General features: G+C 44.0%; 1 long non-coding RNA gene across 1 annotated transcript; it reads right to left on the reverse strand.

Moving 5' to 3' along the window:
* Nucleotides 1-971: 971 nt before the first annotated feature.
* On the reverse strand, nucleotides 972-4,567 carry LOC145722028 (uncharacterized). Its single transcript, XR_014146065.1, has 2 exons — nucleotides 4,273-4,567; nucleotides 972-1,246 (listed from the first exon to the last, which is right to left on the reverse strand). It is a non-coding gene; the product is annotated as an uncharacterized LOC145722028 (long non-coding RNA).
* Nucleotides 4,568-23,217: the final 18,650 nt, after the last annotated feature.

The following is a 23,217-nucleotide window of genomic DNA, read 5'->3' on the forward strand; positions in this document are numbered from 1 at the left end:
GAATTCTTTGGATCAGGGAGGGAGCACATCTTCTACCTGTCTCATGGATGGTAGGAAAGGGAGGAAGCCCAAGGCTGGAGGGGAAAAGCGGGGGAGTGCTCCCTCCCCCCCCACAAATCCACCACACGTGCCAATCTGATTCACTCCTAAGCAAATCCATGGCTAATGACTTGTATTTGGTCAGATGTGCCCATTCTTTCCCTAACACTTCATTTCTTTGAATAGTGTACATCTATTAGCCAGCTCAGTTAAATTTTTAATTATGCAAATATTACATTAATATATTCCTGTTGTAAAAACCTTTAAATACAGAAGTTGGTTGAGGAAAAAATGAAAATTTCCCTTTTCCCTTATCTATTTCTTTTTATTTAAAAAAATTTTTATTTTTTAAGATTTTATTTCTTTATCAGAGAGAGAGAGACGGAGGCAGGCAGAGGGAGAAGCAGACTCCTTGCTGAGCAAGAAGCCCGATGTGGGACTCGATCCCAGGGCCCTGGGATCTTGACCTGCTAAGCCACCCAGGTGTCCCTTCCCTTATCTCTTTCTAATTCTATCTCTGTCCCCAGAAGTAGCTGTGATCAACAATTTGATATGTATCTTCCATACTTTTTCTATGTACACAAATCACACCAAAACACCTGCAACGCGCATGCATGCGTGCGTGCACGCGCACACACACACACACACAAAATATAGTATAGTATAAGAGGTTACAAGTAATCACTCTAAGATTGTTTGGGTTCCAATAGCTATATGTCCCTGGGCAAATTACTTTGCTTCTCTGTGCCTTGGTTTCTTCCTCTGTAAAATAAGGATAATATTGGTCTCTACTTCATAGGGTTGTTGTGAAGATTAAATGTTGGTACTTATAAAACAGTGACTAATGCAGAGTAAGAGCTTGAGTCTTACTACATATGCAAATAAGGAGGTCATATTAGTTATCCATTGTTGCATAACAACTCACACCAAAATTTAGTGGCTTACGTAGCAAGCATTTATTATCTGTGGGTCAGGAACTCAGGAGCAGCTTAGCTGGGTGGTTCTAACTCAGGGTCTCTCATATGGTTGGATGTTGGCAGGGGCTGCAACCATCTGAAGACTTGACTGGATGTGTAGAACCTTATTCCAAGACGGCTCACTCATATGGCTGTCAGCAGGAGGCTTAATTTCTTGCCACATGGATACTGCCACACACTGCTTAAGTGTCCTTGCGACATAGCAGCTAACTTCCACCAGAGTGAGCAATCTAAGAGAGAGTGAGTGAGGAGGAAATCACAGCATTTTTATAACTTTGTTCTGAAACTGCATACTACTACTTCTGCTTCATTCTATTTATTAGAAGTGAATCACTACATATAGCCCACACTCCAGGGGAGAGGGATCGAAAGCAGTTGTAACAGAATTTATGGACATATTTTACAACCACCACAAAGCTTATTCTAGACATACATGGTATTATGCTCTATGTGTTGTCTTGCAATTTTTTTTTTTTTATTCATTTGAGACAGAGATACAGAGAGAGAGAGAGCATGAGCAGGGGGAGAGGCAGAGGGAGAGGGAGAAGCGGGCTTCCTGCTGAGCCAGGAGCCCGATGTGGGGCTCGATCCCAGGACCCTGGGATCATGACCTGAGCCGAAGGCAGACGCTTAACCATCTGAACCACCCAGGCACCCCGTGCAATTTGCTTTTTATCATTTAACAAACACCTTAGAGCTCTTTCCCTGTTAGCACATGCAGAATTACATCAATCTCTTTAATTGCCAAATGGTATTTCATACTTTCTTTAGCCATTCTCAGTTTGGTGGGCATTTAGGCATATTTTTCTTTCTTTGCAGAAAGCAAGAGCCTAAGTAAGGAAGGGGCACTTCTTAGAGATCCACAGTCCAAAGAAAAGTTTAGGGGTGCCTGGGTGGCTCAGTCGTTTAAGTGGCCAACTCGATTTCAGCTCAGGTCATGATCTCAGGGTTGTCTCATGGAGATAGAACCCCACCTTAGGCTTCGAGTTGGGCTTGGAGCCTGCTTAAGATTCTCTCTCCCTCTGTGCCCACCCCAACCACCCTCCCAAAAAAAACAAAGAAAAGTTTATAAGTATCTAATTCCAAGAAGTTAGCAGTGGTAGAGGGAGCAAAGAGACCTCTAGATTCCAAATGACCAGACAGATTATAATCTCAGGACGTATCAACAATTGTTCACGTAAGAACACTAACATACAACATTGTCACCACTGAGTCCAGAGCAGCTGCTGCTGCCTCTGGCACTGGCTCTACATTCCCTCCTAAGTGAGGCATGCCTGGAATCACAAGGTATGTCTTCAGCCTGACGTGTAGCTGGGATAGCCAAGTGTTCATAGCACTAGACATTAAACTCCAACGGGGTCTCTTCATACTGGTTTGAATCTTACTCATTGTGACAGGCAGTTTTAGCCAGCTATCTGCCATTCCTCCCTTCTCCCCACAATACCATGATTTTGTTTAGCTCTTCTGATTACCCCGGTTTTGTTTAGGATGGCAATGGCCTAGTTTCAGAGGTTGAATCTGATTAGTCAAAGTCATTCACTGTAATTCCATTCACCAGATACTTACATTTCCAGCCTCCCTTACAGTGAGGGCTGGTTCATTTAACCATTTTGAGCAATGGAATCTAAGTAAAAAATCAGTTGAGGAACTTCTTGGAAAGACTTTGCATTTTGAATGAAATCATCAGCCATGGCTAGCAATACTCTCTTTTGCCTTAAACATAGATACAATATCTGGAGCTCTGGCTGCCACTTTGAGACATGTGACAGACAAAATTAAAAAGCCACCATGCTGAAGATTTGGGGCAGAAAACAGGAAACATACAGAGAATTTGATGATATTGTTGAGCTGCTGAAACAACTATGGATTATCCACCCACAGACTTTTTGTTATGGAGAAAAATAACTCTACTTTTTAAAAAGGTCCTCCTTGTTGGTTTTCTGTTACTTGCAGCTGAAAACATTCCTGATGCATTTCCTGCTTCTCTCTAATCTGTAAGTTCAGGGACTCTGTCTAATATGCTTCCATGGACTCACCAGTGCCTTTGGGAGACACCTCTTTCCTGATACCCACACAGTCCCCGCATTTCTGGCTTAGGAGAAGGCTAGGGGTTCCCTAGACAGGCAGATGGGTTCATGATACCTAGGCGACTGCAGAAATGTCCCTCTGCTATATAATGTCCTTCAGTTCAGTTTCATCACTGGCAAAAATAAGACACCAAATCACTCTATAAAAGCTGAGAAATAAAATTTCTTTTCATCTTTTTCTAACTAAATACTCTTGGGTAGGGCCAGAGTGCACGTCTTATATTAAATTCTGCTCATCAGCAAACAGTGTTCTAGCAGGGGAGAGACCAGGGAAAGCCTCCCACTAGTGATAGCCAAATCAGGGAATGCTGGCTGGTACATTATCCAGGCGGAAGAGAACTATCTCCTAGAATGTGAAGTGGTTCTTTAGTAAAGTGGAGAGGAAAGTATTTTAAGAGTCTCAAAACTGTTGACATAAGAAGAGACTGAATTAAAAAAAAGGCACCTTGAGTTTGTTGAATGTAATCTGACTCCTGTAGACAATTCTAGAACCAACTTCAGGCCATGTATGGGGGGTAAAACAAGGGCTGAATTAGCCTATAGTCATCAAGCTTTTGGTAAATATAACTGGGACTGGTAGTATCTTAATTTTCTAGTGTGTTATAGTAGAGTTCACAAACCTAATTAGAATCCAGCTTCCAGCTCCTACTCTGTGACTCTGGGCCAGTTACTTTCCCCAAGCTTTGGTTTCCTCCTTCATAATACTCCCGACCTCAAAGGGTTTTTATGAAGATTTAAATAAAATTCTTATGGGCAAATAGCTGGCACATATTATTACTACTGCTACTTCCTCTATTATCACTACCAGTATTACCACTAATTACCATCACCGTCACCATCACTACTGTTTGCAAAAGAAAAGACAAAGCAGGCTTTGCATCACTGTTAGTTCTGTTCTAGATGGAAGTGTTTATTTTTTTTAAGATTCTATTTATTTGAGAGAGAGAGAGAAAAAACACGAGTGGGGGAGGGGCAGAGGGCTCTCCCTACTGAGCGCAGAGTCCTATGCTGGTGTGGGAAGCCCACCCAGGGCCAGATGCAGGGCCCCACCCTGGGGCTTGATCACAAGACCCTGAGATCATGACTTGAGCCGAAGTCAGACACTGAACCAACTGAGCCACCCAGGCACCCCTAGACCGAGGTATTTAAAATAAAGAAGACAAACCTACCTTTCAATGAATGAAGAGGGAAGATCACAGAATCAAATTCCTCTACCCTGTTGAAACAAATCACCTTCCTTTGGGTTTCAGAAGGACCATCTGGCAGGTGAATTGTCCTTGCTGCTTTTAGTCAAAGAGACAGGAGAACTGCCATCTGCATGCCCCCAGCCTAGCTTTGAAGTGGTGTTTTGACAGCCTTTCAGGAAGCAAGCCACCTACTTCTGCCTTTTTGTTTGCAGGGCTGTGAGTTTCCATTTCAGTCCTCGGGGAAGAAGTTATGATTTCCTCCCTAGGACCCCCTCTCCCTGAGTCCCTGAATGCAAAAGATAGCTCTCCTTACCCCCTGCAGACACTGCGGGGGGGGGGCAGGGTAATTATTTAAAGTCTGCTCTCCCCCAGCCAGAGGGAGCTTTCTCCACTGATGAATACCATGATGATAAAAACAGTGCTTCTATTTTGTTAGGAATGGTATATCTTTCTTTCAAAAAAACAAAACAAAACTTGTTCCTTTTGAAAATTGTAATGCACTTGCACTATGGAAAATGCAGATAAGCAAAATGAGGAACCATAAAACTGCCCATAATCAGAGTGTATCAGTATTGACAAACAACATGCATGCTTTCAGTCTTTTACCCGTGCATATTTATACACTTTCTTTTCCTTTTTTTTTTTTTTTAAAGATTTTATTTATTTATTTGACAGAGAGAGACACAGAGAGAGAGGGAACACAAGTAGGGGGAGTGGAAGAGGGAGAAGCAGGCTTCTCGCGGAGCAGGGAGCCCAAAGTGGGGCTCGATCCCAGAACCCCGGGATCATGACCTGAGCCGAAGGCAGACGCTTAACTGACTGAGCCACCCAGGCGCCCCTATACACTTTATTTTCAAACTGGAATCTAATCATATGTTTTCATTAATCAGTGAGAAATCAACAGCTTTCCACATCTTGCAATACCTGTTTTTAGCACTGTTTGTTTCCATGGAATTCGATTATGTGGGTACCATAATTTACTATTTATTTTTGGTTTATTATTTAACCAATTCCCTGTTGTTGGGCATTTAAGTTGTTTACAATTTTTCACTATTATTAACAATGCTATAGTTATTAACAGCCTTCTTACTCATCCATAATTTTCTCCCTGGGGTCTATGCCTAGCGGATGATTTGCTGGGAGGGCTTTGCACATTTCCAAGGTTTTAAAAATTCGTATTACCAAATGGCATTCCCCAAAAGGCCCTGTCAGTCTGCAGTGGGTGTGGAAGCACCTCATACTTTCCAAGGTGCTTTCTCAGCAGATCCTCATACAGCCCTGTATGATAGGGCAGATGTGACTGTACACATTTTGGAAGCTGAGAGAGCTCAAGTGCAAAGAGGTTACAAAAAAGTACCCCCAGGTAAATGAACGAAGTGAGTTGCCACAGAGAGATCTGTGTTTGATAAAACAAATTCTGAAGGACACTTAACAAAGTGACTATGATAACTGCTCTGAAGCTCTTTTTGAAAGTAATTAGAGGGACAACTGGGGACAATTGTCTAAGTGGCCAGAAAACCATGTCATCAGCATATAGGAGAGCGCTTACCTTTCTGTTTTCTGTCCTCAGAGCAGGCACTTGGAGAGTCAGGAGTTCAGCTCAATCCAAGATTCCAGAACGGTTAAGTGACTTGGCAAAGACCACTCAGTGAGTTAGTGGCCAAGTCAGGACTGGAAGCCAGGTCTCCCCACTCCTGGATGACTGCTTTTTGTGACAATGTCCTTCTCCGAGACAGCTGGGCTGTCACCATTGACAATGTCGCTCAAGCTTTTACAGTTTTATAGACTAGAGCAAAGACCTGGGGATCTTGTTGAAAAGGCAAATTCTGATCCAGTGGTCTGAGACAGGGCCTAAGGTTCTGCTTTTCTACCAAATTCCCAGCTGATGTCTAGGGTCCAGACCACTCTGAGTCATAAGCAGCTAGAGAATGGCTCAGATAAAGACAAAGCAAATGACCTAGATAAAGACCAGGCTGATTGACAAATAGCGTATCATTTAAATGTCAGTGACTGGTAAGGGAGTTTCTGGTATTTATGAGTCTTAAAATAAAGGTCTTGTCCTTTTTCCATCAGAAACACTATGACAGGAGACCAAGTCAACACGCCAAAGAAAGGCCTGGGGCTGTGATGGCCCAGTGATATTCAGACACACCCATCAAGAGCACAGTAAGTCCCTTTGTTGTGAGGAAGCAGCAGCGGCAAGACAGCCAGAATAAAAGCCACTTTGTTTAACATTCCAGAGGCGTTCCCAGTGTCTCCCAGAGTCCTCATTAACTACCTGGAGAATTACCAACTTCTCGAATTCTCGGATGGGATGAGTGCCTCCTTCCACTGCCTTTCACCAAACCTTATGACACCTGGATGACGGAAAGGCTGCACTTGATGAGGAGAGAAGAGGAAACAGAGACTGGGCACAGAAACAGAAGAGCTTTGGCTTGTGAGATTTCAAAATCACAGGCATGGCTTACCCTCTTGCAAGTAGAGGCAAAAGATGTCAGCGTTATTGGCAGTCCTAGGCACAGAGCTTTGGGATTGCAATAATAACGGGTTTCAAGGCATGGGGCGTAGGCGAGGGAGGGCCTTTTGGTTGCATGGAGGGGTGAGGGGCTGTGTCCAGCCTGGGCCAACCACGGGGCCAGAGAAGGAGGACTGTGAATGCTGGCTGTTTATTTTTTCTTCCACAGAAACTGCTCACATATTAACATTGCTACTGCAACACAACCGTTTCCAGTAAATACGCTGAGCTCACGGAGGTGGCAGAACAAGGTGAGGCTCAGATGCGGGAGGGTTCTTATTTCTTCTATTTGTTCTTGTCGTGGTCCCACTTGGCTGAGAGGCCCTGGATCGGCCTGACCTTCTTGTCGAGCATCCTCTGGGCCCTGCCCGGCCACCCACTCCTCTTCAAAGGTGTGCGGGAAGAGGCCCGTACACACAGTGCTTCTCCCCCCCCTCAGCACCGTAGCGGGACACCCCGGAAGAACATGGCGGCGCCCACCACCGTCTTGCACTTGTGCGTGCTCCTGTTCATGTCAGCAAAGCTCTCGCTGAACTTAATGCGGCACAAATCAACGTTTTTCAGCAGTGGAGAGGCTGCTCCAGGGGGCCTCCTCCTTTTCTTTCAAGGCCTTGCGGCTGGCAGAGAAAATCCTGACGTGGGTCGCATCAGGCAAGCGCTAGTCGCACCGGTCGACATAACTGGGCAGAGCACTGTCTTCACTCTTCACATTTCCATGTGCTCGCATACACACGGAGGTGGAAATGGCTCGCTCGCCAGTTAGGCTAAATACCCTGGTCACCAACATCCTGGCCGCTGCGCCGGGAGCGGCCACCCAAGCCGCCTTCTTCGTCTCCTGTGCGCAGCCGCAACCGGAAGAGCGCTGTTTCTTTAGACTTGGAACCAGGAAGTGCTGGCATTAAAACTAGAGTAACAGGATCACGGGGAAGCATCTCAGAGATTACAAAATAATAGCATTTAAGTCATGTTCCCTGGAGTTCTAAAGATTCTATGTGAACATGTTTCAAGGACTGATGTTTCCTGTGAGGTATAATGGGATGTGGGGCTGGTCCTTACCCCTCATTTTAGCATCACTTTGTATCTGTTTTATACACTGGGATTCTGAATATTATTTATTTTTGTAGAGGGTTGTGTACTTAAAAATTGTTCTTTTTTAACTTCTTCACTTGACAGGAAAGGAAGGTGACTCTCTGAGACTTAAAGCCAGTTCATGACATAACACTATGGTCTTCACCACCCCCCCCACTCCCTCACTGTGGTGGTGCCGTGTTACTGTAAATCAAACAGGACTCAGAAAACCTGGCTGGATTCTTTTCTCTCTGAGAGGCGCATTTATTTTTCTCCACTTCCCAAAACCCAAACTAGGACCCAGATTTATGATATTTCATGTACACCATGGTCTGGAAATAGGACTGACCTAAGTTGTGGTGGACAGGGTTGTCTGTGTGGTGTGATACCTTCCCATCTAACTGGAATTCCCACCATGGGTTGGGCCAGCAGTTTTCAAATGAACTCAGGTGTCAGTGCACCTGTGGAACATCAGAAATTATTGACTTACTTAATTCCATCAGACAAACGAGAAGCCACTCTGCCAGCAGAAAAGCCAGCTGGTAAAGCACACATAATAACTTTGTAATCACACACACTGCGTTAGTCATTAAGACTAGTCACACATATTTTGGTTCTCCTCGGCACATGGTGAGCTTGCACTTCCCGCATTTTCTTTCATAGGCATTGCCATATAACATGGTTTGGTGAGAGAAATGTGAATGGAAGCTTTTAAAGTCAGTGCATGATGCCTCTAATGCCCTTCCCTATAGTACAGTCTTCGTGGAAGTCTATGTTGAGATGGAGCCCTTGTTCATCAGAGTCACAAGAGTTGCTATGATAAGTTGAGCTCTTTTGCCAACATACATCAAATGTGGTATGAACAAGAAATACATCTTTGTCTGTTTAAGCCATTAATAGTTTGGAGTTTTGTTACCATAGGAAAACCTAGCCAATTCTAACTGACACATTCATTAAAAATAAAGTAATAAGCTGTTAAATGGAGCACTGCTGATTTCCTCCTAACTTGTCTGTTAATTCACTTGTTCATCTCCAACTTTAGAGATCCACTACCTAATAGCCACGTGATTGAAAAATTCATATTAAAAAGATTTAAAACTGTATGGGAAAAATTATACTAAATGAATAATAACTATGTGATCTGATGAAAGCTTATGAATTACCTTACGTGCATTAAAAAAGACCACAAAGGCAGCAAACAAATAATGACAAAATCATGATATATGATATTTAATGATATCAAATACCAAAATCAATGATATTTAATGCACCTTAAATTAGTATCAATGGCATATGAACCATTAATTTCCATTTCTCATCCCTTATTCAAGAGGACTTCTTCAGGATTACTCTTCTTAACATGCTAAGAGATTTTTTTCCTGAATCTGGATCTCTATTTCAGGCTCTATGCCTTTCTGATTTAATGACAAAAAGTAGTTGCCATTCATTTCCCCTTGTCCTGCTATGGTACCAGATAACTAAAATAATTTGGATTTCTGAGACTGAAATTATTTTGTGCAATCCATATTTAATTTTGCTCTCAAGCTCTCTTATAGGTATATACTCCTAAGCTCTGCTCATGCCAATGTCACATCCGCTTTTATGTGGCTTTCAAGTGATTTGGTACCAATTTTGGTTCCAATTTCACATAACTGTATGGCTCTAAATAACTTACTCAGCCTTTAAGTCCTAATTCCTAATTGCTGAAAGAGAGAGGATCTCATTGGATCAACTTGAGCCAGGTGTTTACTCTCAAAACAATCAGTTGTAGGCAGAAGAGGATCATGTGGTACATAGGGCTGCCTTTTCCTAGCTATAAGGAAGAAGGAATCCCAGAGAGGAGAATGAAGGACATTAAGGGCCTCTTTAGCACAGAGAAACGGGTATGCTTAGCAGGAAATGCTTGTGGTTACAACAACAACAAAACATTTATAGAAACAAATTGCATATTCTAGAATTCCATGTGAGGGTCTGGAAGAGGTTATTGTTTCATTTCTTACCTGTTTATTTTGTTGACTACTAGCATTCACTAGTGGAAAGCAACAGTGAGTGCCAAAAATATAAAATTTCCCAGAGAACTTTAAGTAAAATTTTTATCCACCAATTTATATTTTGTATAAATTAGGAAAACCTCCTTAAACATTTTTATTTTAGTGGTCTAACACTTTGAGTTGACTTGTAGGATATTGTAGAAGCACTGAGTCAGACAATAAAAGCAAGAGCATTATTTTCATAAGCCTCAAGTGGTCATGAGGGTAGGGACAAAGCAGAAGTTCCGATCCTTTTCTGTCCATAGAGTCATTAGGGGACCTTAAAAACAATGTAATATCCTCACATACACACCCCAGAATGACAACCCAAGAAAACTGATGATACCAAGTTTGGGTGAAGATGTGGAATAACTGAAACTCTCACACAGTTCAGGTAGGAGATATAAATTGCTATAGTCACTTGAAGTAATTGTTTCACAGTGTCTATTAAAGCTGAACATAGGTATACCCAAATGACCCAGCAATTCCATTCCTAAGTATACACTCAAAAGAAATGCTTGCATATGTTCACTAAAAGATACAGGCTAGAACATACACGATTTATAATATACTTAAACTGGAAACTACCCAAATGTCCATCAGTAGTAGAATGGATCACAAATTGTGGTATATATACACAATGAAATACTGTTCTGCAATGGGAATGAATAAACTATAACCATAGCAAACAATATGGATGAATCTTAAAAGCATAATTCTGAGCAAAAGAAGTGAGACATAAAAGAGGACGTTCTATGTTTTCATTTACATAAAATACAAAAACAGGCAAAAGCAACCTATGTTTTGGAAATCAGGAGAGCAGTTATCTTTGGTGGGAGCTTTAGGTGCTGGAGATCTTCTGTTTCTTGGTCTGGGCTCATGGGTGTCTGTGAAAATTCATTAACATCTACATTTATAATCTATTCATTTTACGTATATATGTTACATTTGGATAAAAAGTCTTTTTAAAAAATCAGTGATGCTTGGACCCCACTCTAGACTAATTCTGACTTTCTGGAGGTGGAGACTGAGTACAGCATTTTACAAAGCCCTCCGGGCAATCTTCATTTATAGTCAGGGGTGTGAGCTACTTATTGGTCTGAGAACTGGGAAACCTGGAGTTTGATTCTGGCCTTGGGTAAATCATTCTCCTGCTCTGGGCCTTGGTTACCAAGTGACTTAGCAGGTGATGATAGGTCCCTTCCAGACCTGTTGATCCTAAGGCATTAGCATGACTCTGTTAATCCAATAGATTAGTTGACATAATAGGTTCTGAGGGGGATATAATGGAAAATAGATTTGGTGTGGAGGCACATGCCAGGATTGTGCTCCAGCTATTTATTGGCCCAGCACAATAGTGTGTACAAGGGTGGGTGGTGTCCAGATGAAGATGTATAGAGGACATGGGAACCTACCTTAGTCTCTTTCACAACTTTACCTGTAGATGGAACCAAGTAGAATTAAAAAAATTTTTTTTAATTTCAGTATAGTTAACATAGTGTTATATTAGTTTCAGGTGTACAATCCCAAGTGGAAATTGAATTCACTTTTTTCAGTTTGATCTCATCATCTCTTTGGAATAGGCTATGAATAGTCTGGGAAATAAAGTTGCAAAAAATATCAACACTTGATGGAATCCTATAAGTCATTTGGTTTAGTAGTTTGCAACCATTTAAATATAAACTGTCCCCCCGACCCAAAAAATAAGCTCTCCCCCACTGTTTTTCAAATTAAATTTATGCAGAATCCAAAATTATACCCAAATAACAAAAATGAATGGGTTCCTAGGGAGTTAAAACGTTCATTTTTTTTAGTGAACAATATTTCATTTTTTGAGGAACAACCTACATGATCCAACTTTCTAATTTTATAATTGGGTGAATGGTATCCAAACAAGAGAAATGACTTGTCCTAAGTCACACATTAATTAGCGACAGAGCCAGAGCCAATCCTGTCTCCTGATGTAGTGATTCTTTTGCGCATTCAGCAAGCATCTGCTGAGCATCTACATGTGCCAAGTACTGTGCCGGGCTTGTGAGATCTGATGGTGAACAAGCCATAGTGAGCATGGGATTGCCAGTCCTCCATCCGGGCCTTGTCGCTGAGGTCTAAGCTGGTGTCTGTCACCTTCATCTCTGATTATTCCAGGAGTAGGGTCTGGCTCTTCACAGTCACCCTTGGGATGGCACTCATGGCACTTGGAAAAACAGGACTCTAAAGAGGCTCTCCTCTCTGAGGATGCTTTGGGGGTGGTTCAAGATGGGCTTGTCTGCAGGTGTTAATGTGTGGGAGTGGTGCCACTCCAGTTTGCCCATCACTGACAGGTGTTGCGTAGGCTGGGAACTGATGCCAAGAAATGGCTGTGCCTTGGAATACTGACCATCAGCTGACTGTCCAAGGAATGCCTACAGTAGACTAGTGACCCATTACTTTAGTTGGGCCACTGATCTTGGCTGAGGACAGGACCCTCTCTGTTCTAGAAGGAGCTGTGGTTCAAGAACCTGTGTTACAAGTAAAGATTCATGAGAAATGAGGGACTATGACTTAGGGTCTGTATTGCCAGATCTCCCACCATAGCATTTTTTATACTGTATGTTACAAAGCCCCTGGTACTTCTAGCAGGCCTCCCAGGGCCACTGGAGCAGGGGCAGGGGGATACATGGAAGGTCTTGGTATCCATGGCTCAGTGGATCTTTGCCACGGGTTCCCTCCAAACTGCTCATATTTCTCTAGTTTAAACATTGAGATTCTGTATGAGATTTTATTCTAATAAAGATTTCTGTGACTAAAAATGTTTGACAACCACTGCCCTACCCAAAAGCTTTCCTGATGACCAGTGAGAATCAGTCTATTATTATTGTTTTATCTTCATGAATACAATCTCACAACCTTTCTAGATTATGTGTTGGGAGAGTCTGCCTTACATAAAAAATTAAGTCTTTGTGTGGCAGTTTAAGTCTGTTCTAAACATCTCTATAATCTTGGAAGTGGAAGGTGGGGACTAGCTGATAGCCGGAGCAGCCGTAGACATGGCCATAGTATGTCTTCCCTGGCAGCAGCCTGCCTTACCACCCTTTACTGCTACCCTGACGTAGCTCCTTATCCTGGGCTCTCAGGCTCCTCCCTCTTCCTACCATATCTTGACTAACCAGTCACCTGCCTTATTGCTGCAGGGTGTTGCTGAGAGATGTCTTTGCTTATTTCTGGGAAACTGTAACCACATCAACAGGTTGAAATACAAATATGGTCACATTTCAATCTCTTTTTTTTTCCCAGTTTGTTGCTATAGCTCCTCTTCTCTTAGGAGCAAAAAGACTGATATCCGCGTTCAGAGCTTATCTCCTTCAGAATTAGCCAAAAATCACAAGTGGCTATCAATACTATTTCCAAATCTAGACAGAGTACTGGAATGCTCTATCATTCCAATAGTGTCACTATTTTGGTTATGGCATTCCGTCCCTCACTGTCTGCGGACATTTGTCTAACGATGCAGAGAGCTGTGAGTGATCACAGCATGGCTGTGACCCAGGATCGTGGTTTACAGCTCTCTCATGTGCTCAGTGGGTGCTTCCAAGGCATGATACTGGTCAGGGTGATTGGGGTCCAAGGACCCTGTGCCCTGTGTCCTCACCCTGGGCCACACCAGTTGCCTTAACTTTGTGTTAAACTCAGGACCCCAGTCTAGGGCTTTTACCTTGGGGCAAGTTCCTTCTGGGCCATTAGTGTCCTTTCCTGTGAGCTGGGCCACAGTCAGGGCTAATTGCTTCTACCCTTCTGCTCTGGGAAGAGAAGTGTGGTTGTGGTCCCTTCCCTTCCAGAAGGGCTCCTTTGCAAATAGCTTCTCATCTTCTCCTGGCTCCACTGCTCTGGGGATCTACATACAGAGGTGCAGGGAGGGGGCAGCCTTGACCAGACCACAGGAAAGATTCCCCATTCCTCCCCTTTCCCGGACAAGGGGTCACTCAAGTGATTTTTCCCATTAAGACAAAAGTCTGCTCCAAGGTGACTAACCATCTCCACCTCTGGACACAGAAAGGCTGGCATTGCATAATTTCCTTCAGCAGTCACCCCTTTATAAATAATGCATTAACAGCGACTCAATATGTCACACCCCGGGGCATTCATATGCTAGACAATTTGCGTTTTCTTAAACAGGTTCAGAGCTTTCCTGTTTTTAGGCCTGTGCTCTACTTCTTCCTTCTCTCTCTTCCAGAAATGTTTTCTCCTCAATCTCTCTCTCTTTTTTTAAGAGATTTTATTTATTTATTTGACAGAGAGCGTGACAGCACAAACAGGGGGAGCAGCAGAGGGAGAAGCAGGCTCCCTGCAGAGCAGGGAGCCTGATGCGGGGCTCCCTCCCAGGACCCTGGGATCATGACCTGAGCTGAAGGCAGACACTTAACTGATTGAGCCACCCAGGCGCCCCTCTCCTCAATCTCTATGCAGAAATGCTGCCCATCCTTCAGACCCACTCAGAAACCCTGTCCAGACCCACTCAGCTTTTCCTGGATACCTAAATTGAAGGCCACAAAACAACCAATTGTTCCTCTTCCTGCCCTTTGCTTTTGCCTCATTGACTGCACTCCCGTGGCCTCCCTGACTTTCAAGCCAGGTGGTATATAGCAGGGTGGAGCCTCGTGGCCTGAATCCTGGCTCACCACGTTTTGGCTATGTGGTCTTAGGAAATGTACTTAATCTTTCTGATTCTTATCTGTAAAATGAGGATGATGATAGTTCTTTCTTCATGGAGTTATTGTGATAACCATGGATAAACCATGCCTGGTACATAGAAAGTTATTCATTCAGTAAATATTTATTGTGGGGCTACTCCGTGCTGGGTCCTGAGAATGTCATGGTGCACAGACCACATTCCTGCCTTCCTGGAGCTTACCTTTTAGTGGGAAAGAAACACAAGAAACAAACAAATTAATAACAGCGAGACCTGTCCTATATTAAGCAGTTTCTATATGCCAGTCATTGCTCTAGGTATTTTCATTAATTATTCTCTCTTGTCCTCACAAAAACACTCTGCACTCCATACAATTATTATCTACCAACAGACAGGAAATGGAAGCTCGGGGAGTTTCTAATTTGCCCAAATTTGCCCCGAATCATACAGCTAGAAAGTGGTGAAGCTAGGACTGGAGCCCAGAGAGTAAGACTTCAAAGCCTGTCCTTGTTAGGAAGAAAATAAAGCCAGGAGGGAGGAAAGAGAGTGAAGGTGTGTGTATAGGGGGCAAGGGAGGTGCGTAAGGACTCTTAAGAAAGGGACACTGAGCTGGGGAAGGTCAGGAGAGGTAGGGGGAAGGGCAAATACAGAAACTCTGAGGCAGGAACAAGCTAGTCTTGTGCGGACTGGCAAGATGGCCAGTCTAGTCAGACCTAGTGATTGAGGGGGGGGTGCGCAAGGTAAGGTTGAGGAGCTATTAATATTGATGATTTTATCTGCTATCAGTTTCCAGCCTTTGTAATTACAGTTCTTGTGTCTCCTGGTAGCCTGTGAGGCAGAGACAGTGTGTCTTGTTCATATTTGTATATGCCCACAGGGCCCAGCTCTATGCCTTATTAAATGATACACATTTAATATTTTGTTGTTATTGAATTAGATTTTCAGTCTAACTGGGAAAACATAGGCTCTGCCAAAAATGTGAACTGGCTTTGCATCCTGACCCAGCCACTTCCTAGCATCCATGGGCAGCTCACTCTCTCTCTGAATCTGTTTTCTCATTTGCCACATGCAGAGAGGTCACATTTCCTTTATGGAATTTTTTGCAGGATTAAGAGATAGAATGCAAATAAATCAGCTGGTGCATGGTAGATATTCAATAATTCCTACTTCTTAACCCTTTCCCTTCTCCTAATACTCTGTTCTCTTATCCTTAGAAACATCTCCCAATCACCCCCTAAGAAAAAAAAATTTTTTAATTCCTTGAATGCCTTAGAAAACTGGCCTATTCTATACCCCAGATGATGTCCATGGGCAAAATGGCCCCTTCCTATTGTCTGAGCTCTATGGAAGCTTGAGGCATAACCCTGGATCGACTTGTCCTGGCCAATCCTTGCTCCAAATGTTCCTGGTGGGGATCGCCTTGACAACAAGCTAAGATTTCAGAACCGTGCATTGCCTTGAAGTTCACCCAAGTGGGGTCTAACTCTCAGCCCACTGATGCCATCCAATCGGGGATCGCACGGGCATCTATGGGACCTACCACTTAGTGGAGAGACAGACTACAGCTGGGACCCGGGCCAAGTGTGCAGTGTGACTACCTTCTCTTTGCCAGCAAGGCCTTTTAGGAGGCCTTGTGGTCCTTCCTGTAGACGAATGATTCTTATCTTAGCTTGTGGTTAGTTCCTGGATGACACCCTCAAATGGGAGGCTACCTTTTTATTGTTGGTCACTTCCAGCCCCCCAAGGAACTGGAGCCTTTTCCTTCTCTTGCCTGTGACCTAGGACCCAAAACTTGATTCCTTGTTCCTCCTTCTGCCTTAAACTTGTTTTGTGAATCATCTGAAGCATATGACCCTTCCAGAGCTAAATTTGACTCCCCTGCTAGGAATTTCAGGGCATATGTGATATGTAAGAAAGCAATTTACTTGGGGCGCCTGGGTGGCTCAGTCATTAAGCTTCGTCCTAGATCATGATCTCAGGGTCCTGGGATTGAGCCCTGCATCGGGCTCCCTGCTCTGCGGGAAGCCTGCTTCTTCCTCTCTCACTCCCCCTGCTTGTGTTCCCTCTCTCGCTGTGTCTCCCTCTGTCAGATAAATAAAATCTTTAGAAAGAAAAAAAAAAAGAAAGCAATTTACAGGTGGGCTCCAAAGTCTCGGAGTCCAGTGTGGCCTGGCTATATGCGTTCCAATGATTGCCTGGGCTGTTCAGTGAGTTTGCTCAGCCCCAGCTTTTAGTGCAATCTCCTCCTTTCTGGCTGGACCTCAAGTCCCGCTCTTCTGCAGCCACTAGCTGCTATTAGTTCCTTCTCTTGGATTCCACACTCACTCAGAAACCTGTAATGTTTCCTCGACCTGGGCCCCCGAGCCTGGGGAAGGTTTTATCAATGTCCATCATCTCCCTCAACTTCAAATGGTTATCTTTTTTGTAGGCAGGTAGGCACTTAGTCTGAGGCCTTCCTTTTCCTTTCCCTTTTCCTTCCCCTTCACTCAAAGAAGAATTTATATTTACAAAACAACTCTATGTACATTAGGATTATTGTTAGTCTCAACTAAAACAAAGAAGGTCCAAAAAGTTGATTGAAACTGACTACTCATCAGGCCATATGACAGTTGCCCTATAAACATTTGTATATTTGTTTTCAAATATATTGAATTCATTTGAGTCGAATTAGTTTTTGATGAATCTACCAGGTTGTATGCTTTTCAGAAACCCAACCGAATGCTAAGATGCTTTCTGCCTTATCACTTACAAATACTTCTGTAGGAGGGTAGGAGATCCTTTTTCACAGTCCTTTCAAATGGGGCAGGTGCTGATGGGCTGGGGGGTAGAAAGAGGTAATAGTCATGATCATGGGAAGGCAGAAGCTGGGCGGCAATCTTATCGAAGCTGCAACCTTATAATCCACCAGATTAACTGTAACAGAGCGAGGAGGCCTTCTGGTATTACAGCTTTGGCAACCATCACAATGACCAACACAGCCCAATATAGAATCCACGTGCTCAGTAGGTTCTGGAGGCAGAGGCTGTGGCCCATTTAATTTTGCAACACCAGTGCCTGGGCCTGGTACATCATTGGTACTCAGTCAATAATTGTTCAATAAATGAATAAATCAAGATATGGACTATATATAAGCACTATAAGAATTTTAGAAGAAAGATATTTTACCCTTTCTCAGGGCTTTGAAGGATGAGACATGAGATGGTTGTATAATACATTACGAGGTAGAGAGCAACCTAGAAAAACAACTGAGAAACTACAAGCATACCTCTGAAAAGATGGACAGAGCTGTTCAGCTTAGGGCCTGAAGAGTCACAAATGGTGTCTCTTTGTTAAGCAAATATAAGCAGACACCTATTGGCCTGGGAGAAAGGTATACTGGAGACTTGTTTAGTGGCTTCTCCCTCTTGTTTGTAGCACTCTGAAGAAGGTTGGGTCAATTTGCATACAAGGCCCTTCTGAGAAGGGAAAGGACAGGAGCAGAGTTTGGAAGTGAGAGGAATCTGATGGGCATGGACCAGGATGGTCAGGACTTTGAACTGACTAGCAGAATATCACTCCAGAGAGGGACTTACCCTAAGGAAACGAGGAGTCTGGCTTTGTGACTTGGGCTTTACACAGCTTAATGATGGCTGTGGAAGTCACTGGAATAAAGTCCTGAGGGCATGACTCAGCAGATAGCTGTGATTTTAAGAGCTATAACCAGCAACCTGGATTAGGACCTGGAGCAGGGCATAACCACAGGGCAGACAAGTATCCCAAGATGGTGCAGGGCAATCCTTAACTGCATGAGGCAACAAGAAGTGAACAGATTTCTTTTCTTTTCTTTTTTCCTCTCCTTTCCTCTTCTTTCCCCATTTCTCTTCTCTTCTCTTCTCCCCTCCCCTCTTCTTTCCCTTTCTTTCCTTTCCTTTCCTTTCCTTTTTAAAAAGATTTATTTATTTGAGTGGGGGGTAGAGAAGAGGCAGAGGGAGGGAGAGAGAGAATCTTAAGCAGACTCTGTGCTGAGCCCAGAGCCCAATGCGGGGCTCAATCTCATGACCTTGAGATTATGACCTGAACCAAAACCAAAAGTCGGAGGCTTAACTGACTGCGCACTACCCAGGCACCCCCAGATTAGATTTTCTAGTTGGTGTTTTATTTGTACTTAAAAAGCCCCTGGTATGCTTGTACAAATTTTAGGAGAACATAGAGAGGGAAATACAATTCTAATAGGAGGTCTAATAAGACCTCCAGGGGATTCATTGGAAAAAAAAAAAGAGTGACTATGTATATATTCCAAGCTAATAAAGTAGGTCACACCATTTACAGGTTGAGAAGCAGAGGATGTTTGTTAGGTGGGAGGCACCAAATGAGCAAAGGTGTGGAAATGGAAACAAGGCCCGGAGTGTGAACATTGTTCCTAGGAGGTCATGGCATGTAGATCCAGGAAGTCATTCTGATGATACCATGAGGGATAGGTGGGAGCGGGGGCAGAAGGCTGGATGCAGGGATGCTAGCTGGAGGCTTGCGTCCAGGGGAAGGCTATCTGATGCCTTGAGGACAGACTGTGTCTTCTTCATCATGGATCCCTAGCAGAGTGTCTGACACATAATAGATGTTCAAAAAGGTTTGTTGAATTCAATAACAGGAATGTTGTCACATGGTGGGAAGCAATCTCTAGGTGTCATGCAGAGTTCCTGAAGTTAGGAGACCCAGATTCCAAGTTCTGGTACTACTGTGCAGCTCACTTCACCTTGTTGGAATTTGAGTTTCCTTAGGTATGAAGATAATTCGTTGAGCATTAGTCAAGTACCACATATGGTGCTAAGTCTCAAAGAAGAAGAACAAGGAGCTCCTGTCTTTGAAGAGTTCATGATTTAATTGGGAAGATAAATGTGGAAGCAAATAACTTATTACTGTGTGGAGTGTGCTTTCATTGAGGGATGAACGAAGTGTGGTTCCAGAACGATCGTTAGGGATTCCAGAATGAACCCTAACATTTAATGAGCACTTACTGTGTGTCAGGCACGGTTAAGAACACTTTCAGGTATTGGCTTATCTAATTCTAAAAACAACCCTGTGAGGTAGGTACTTACGTGACCCCCATTTTCTGGAAAGGGAATTGAGGCACAGGGTTTGAGCAACTTGCCCAAGTTTCCAATAGTTAGTAAGAAGCAGAGCCAAGACTCAGTCTGATTGCTCTTAAACCAGTCTGAGGATGGACTGTGAGGATGGAGGTTGAGGTTCACTGAAGGATGTGATGTTGGAATAGTGCTTGAGAACTAAGTGGGCACTTGATGGATGGGAAAGGGGCTACTAACAGAGGGAATGGAACCTACAAAAGCACAGGAGTCTGAAAGAGCACCTTGTTTGCTGGAAGAGGAGAATGGTGGGCTCAGAATGCTATATGAGAGAATTTGAACTCTCTCTAGGAAAGCTTTCTAGCATTTCCCAAAGTATGGAGGAGCCCAAGTTCTGAGGACATTATAGGTGTATATTAGTAAGAGTCCCTGGGTAGCTCAGTCAGTTAAGCATCTGCCTTCGGCTCAGGTCATGATCCCGGGGTCCTGGGATTCAGCCCCGCATCCAGCCCCATGTCCAGCCCCGAGTCGAGCCCTGTGTGGAGCTCCCTGCTCAGTGGGGAGCCTGGTTTTCCCTCTCCCTCTGCCCCCTGCTCCTGCTCTCTCTCAAATAAATAAAATCTTTTTTAAAAATTAGGCGTATATCAGTTAAGATTCTCCAGAGAAACAGAACCAACAGGAGATGTGTGTGTGTGTGTATCTGAATAAAGATATTCATTAAAAGGAATTGGAGGTAACATAAGAATAAAAAAAAAAAAATAGATCTTAAAAAAAAAAAAAAAAAGGAATTGGAGGCTGAGAAGTTCCGAGACGTGCGGTCAGCTAGCTAGAGAACCAGAAGAGTGGCTGAAAGACCCAAGAAGAGTTGATGTTTCAGTACGAGTCCAAAGTCTGGGAAAGACCGGAGTCACAGCTCAGGCCGTCGGGCAGGAGTTCACTTTTACTCAGCCTTTTCATGCTACTCAGGTCTTCAATGAATTGGATGAGTTTACCCACGTCGGGTGGGGCAATCTGCCTTACTCAGTCTCCCAATTCAGAGGTTAATCTCATCTAGAAACGCCCTCACAGACACACCCAGAATAATGTTTCACCAAATTTCTGGGGACCCTGTGGACCAGTCAAGTTGACACTTCAAATTAACCAACACAGGTTGTTAAGTGTAAAGGAGTCTGTGGTTGTAGTGAACACTGTCGGCTGCCTACCCTTTCTCCTCAGCCTTCCTACTAGAGCTCCAGTTTTGTTCAGCAATATATTTCTGCTCCATACGGCTACGTGCTTCAGGGAAGCTGACCGATCTCCAGCCTGAAAGGAATCGATCTGAAGGAAATGCCATGCCTTCTGCCAGTGACTGATTCAGGAGTGGCTACGGGACCTGATTCCGGCCAGGGTCCTTGCCGAGAAGTTTCTTCTCACGAAGAAATGGTCTTTCCTCTTTCTCTCCCATGTCTCAGGCCTGAGTGTGATGCCTGGAACGGCCATCTCACGATGGGTCTCACGAGGAAGCGGTAACGGAGAGTGCCAGAATAGAACAACATGAGGAAAAATCTCCCAAGCCGGTTTACCTGCCCAACGTCTGTTTTGTGAAGTGTCAACTTCCTTATTGTTCATCCTAGTTTTGAGTCCGAATTTCTGTCACTTGCAGCTGTATCCTACCTGTTAGAATCATGAGATAAGACTGGAGGCTTGGCTTAAACCAAGTATATGAGGTTTTCTTTATTCTGGGACTTCTCAGTGCAACAGGCTTTATTATGTGGGCGGGCATCACAAATATCCAAGAGTAGCTGGTGATGGGCAGCATCTCCCAAACAAGCATGACCGTGCAAACCTGCGTGGAGAAGGATCCTGTGAGCCTGATCTTCTACAGAAACACTAGGCGATGGGGAAACTTGTGGGACTTCAAGCAGGCAGATGATAGCTCAGTAAACCCCACCTTTCACTCTCCAACCACACCAAGGATTATGTCTCCTAGGCTCATAAAATTTAAGGAAACTCAGAAGTAGCTCTTCAGAAAAAGGTGACAAGCCGTGACTTAACTCTACTAACTCATCTCTTAGTCTCCTTCTGGTTCTCAAATTCAGTGGGCCTTGTATGATTTGGTACATTCATCTCTGAGCTTTGAACAAAATTTCCCTTCTTTTTTTAGTCACTTGCCAACATCTGTGAATGAAGTTGAAGTTGGCGAGATATATATACACACACATGTCTTTGACCCATCTTTTTCTGGAGTTAGTTATTTTAAAAAGCCAGTTGAATGAATCCTTGCTCAGTGGGTCTCTAACATTCAAGTTTTACTCAGCTTCTGACTACATATTTTATTTCTCTGTTTTTTTGTTTTTTGTTTTTTGTCCACCAGCCTCAGGGAAATGTTAGAATGTTATCTGTTAGTGACAGGGTGGCCATAATGGCATAAAATTGAAGAAACTTCTGCATCACAGATGGGAAAAATTGCTTCTGCGGCTTTTCTTGATCTATGTTAAATTCAACATGGTTTTCAAACTGAAACCACTTTGGCCCCAAAAAGCAGAAAGAAAAGAGGAAGAGGAAACTGAGGCAGAGTTCTACATGAAGTGACTGGACCCCGTACGGTATTGAAGAACTGTGTAACTTTTGGTGGGCCAGTTATCCTCAGTTCCCCTCTCCGTGCCGTGGAGCGCTGTCGATGCGAACCAGGGGATGTGGCAAATGGCAGAGTCCCTGTGAGGATGAGGTGAGCGTCGCCGGCGTTCTCCGCCCTCACGGTGCGCGCCGCAGGCTGTCTGGTAGGTGGTGACTTGTGACCCGGAGGCCATGGAAAGAGATACTTGCTCTGTCACAATCTCTCCTCTGTTAGAAGAGAAGCCCCATCCCTACCCCAAAGCCCAAACCTCAAAGAGCTCCCCTAGGAATTCCTCTTTCATTCTTGGAGGACCATGCTGCTCAGCCTGGGTCTCTCACTGATCCTGGGTTGCCCAATTCAGAAGTCCTTTATTTCTCTGCTGACTGAGGCCGAATCAATATGGGAGTTGCTTTAAAAAGCCCAGCTAGGGTCAGGAAGACCAGACGAGTGGACTTTCATTGCAGGGCAAGGATTGCATGTTTCCTCTGACCGGGTCATTATCGGTTATGGGACGAAGAGGAAGGCTGACCGCCAATCAACAAAGTGAAATTAAAAATTAACATGCTCCTGTTTGCTCAACTATAATCTTTGAATCAGTCAATACCCAGAGGCTGTGCCAGTTGCCTGATTTGAGGGTGGCCACAGATTCTGCTCAGAGACCAGCCCAGATGAATAGTTAAGGCTGAGACCAGTTAGGCAGGAAGGGCATTTCCTGCCCAGGGAGGAGGTGGTGGGGCTTTGCCCAGGCCTAGGAAATTCTAGTCTCTTCTGGCCTCCAGGGCAGCTTCCCTGCCAGCCTCCCTCAGCAGGCCCAACCTCTGCCCTGGCCTCCCCGGCAACCTCTCAGGGGCCCTCAGTCCTGAGGGTGCAGCAAGCAGAGCCCCAGGGGAGGACCATGTAAGAGGGAGCTCCCAGCACAGAGCGAGAAGCAAGACTCACTGACCAAACCCAGTATTTGTGCTGGAAGGGCCTTAGGAACATCAACACCG

The sequence above is a fragment of the Leptonychotes weddellii genome, chromosome 6, assembly GCF_054177405.1.
Source record: "Leptonychotes weddellii isolate Sample4059 chromosome 6, ASM5417740v2, whole genome shotgun sequence".
In the NCBI taxonomy this organism is placed as follows: domain Eukaryota; kingdom Metazoa; phylum Chordata; class Mammalia; order Carnivora; family Phocidae; genus Leptonychotes; species Leptonychotes weddellii.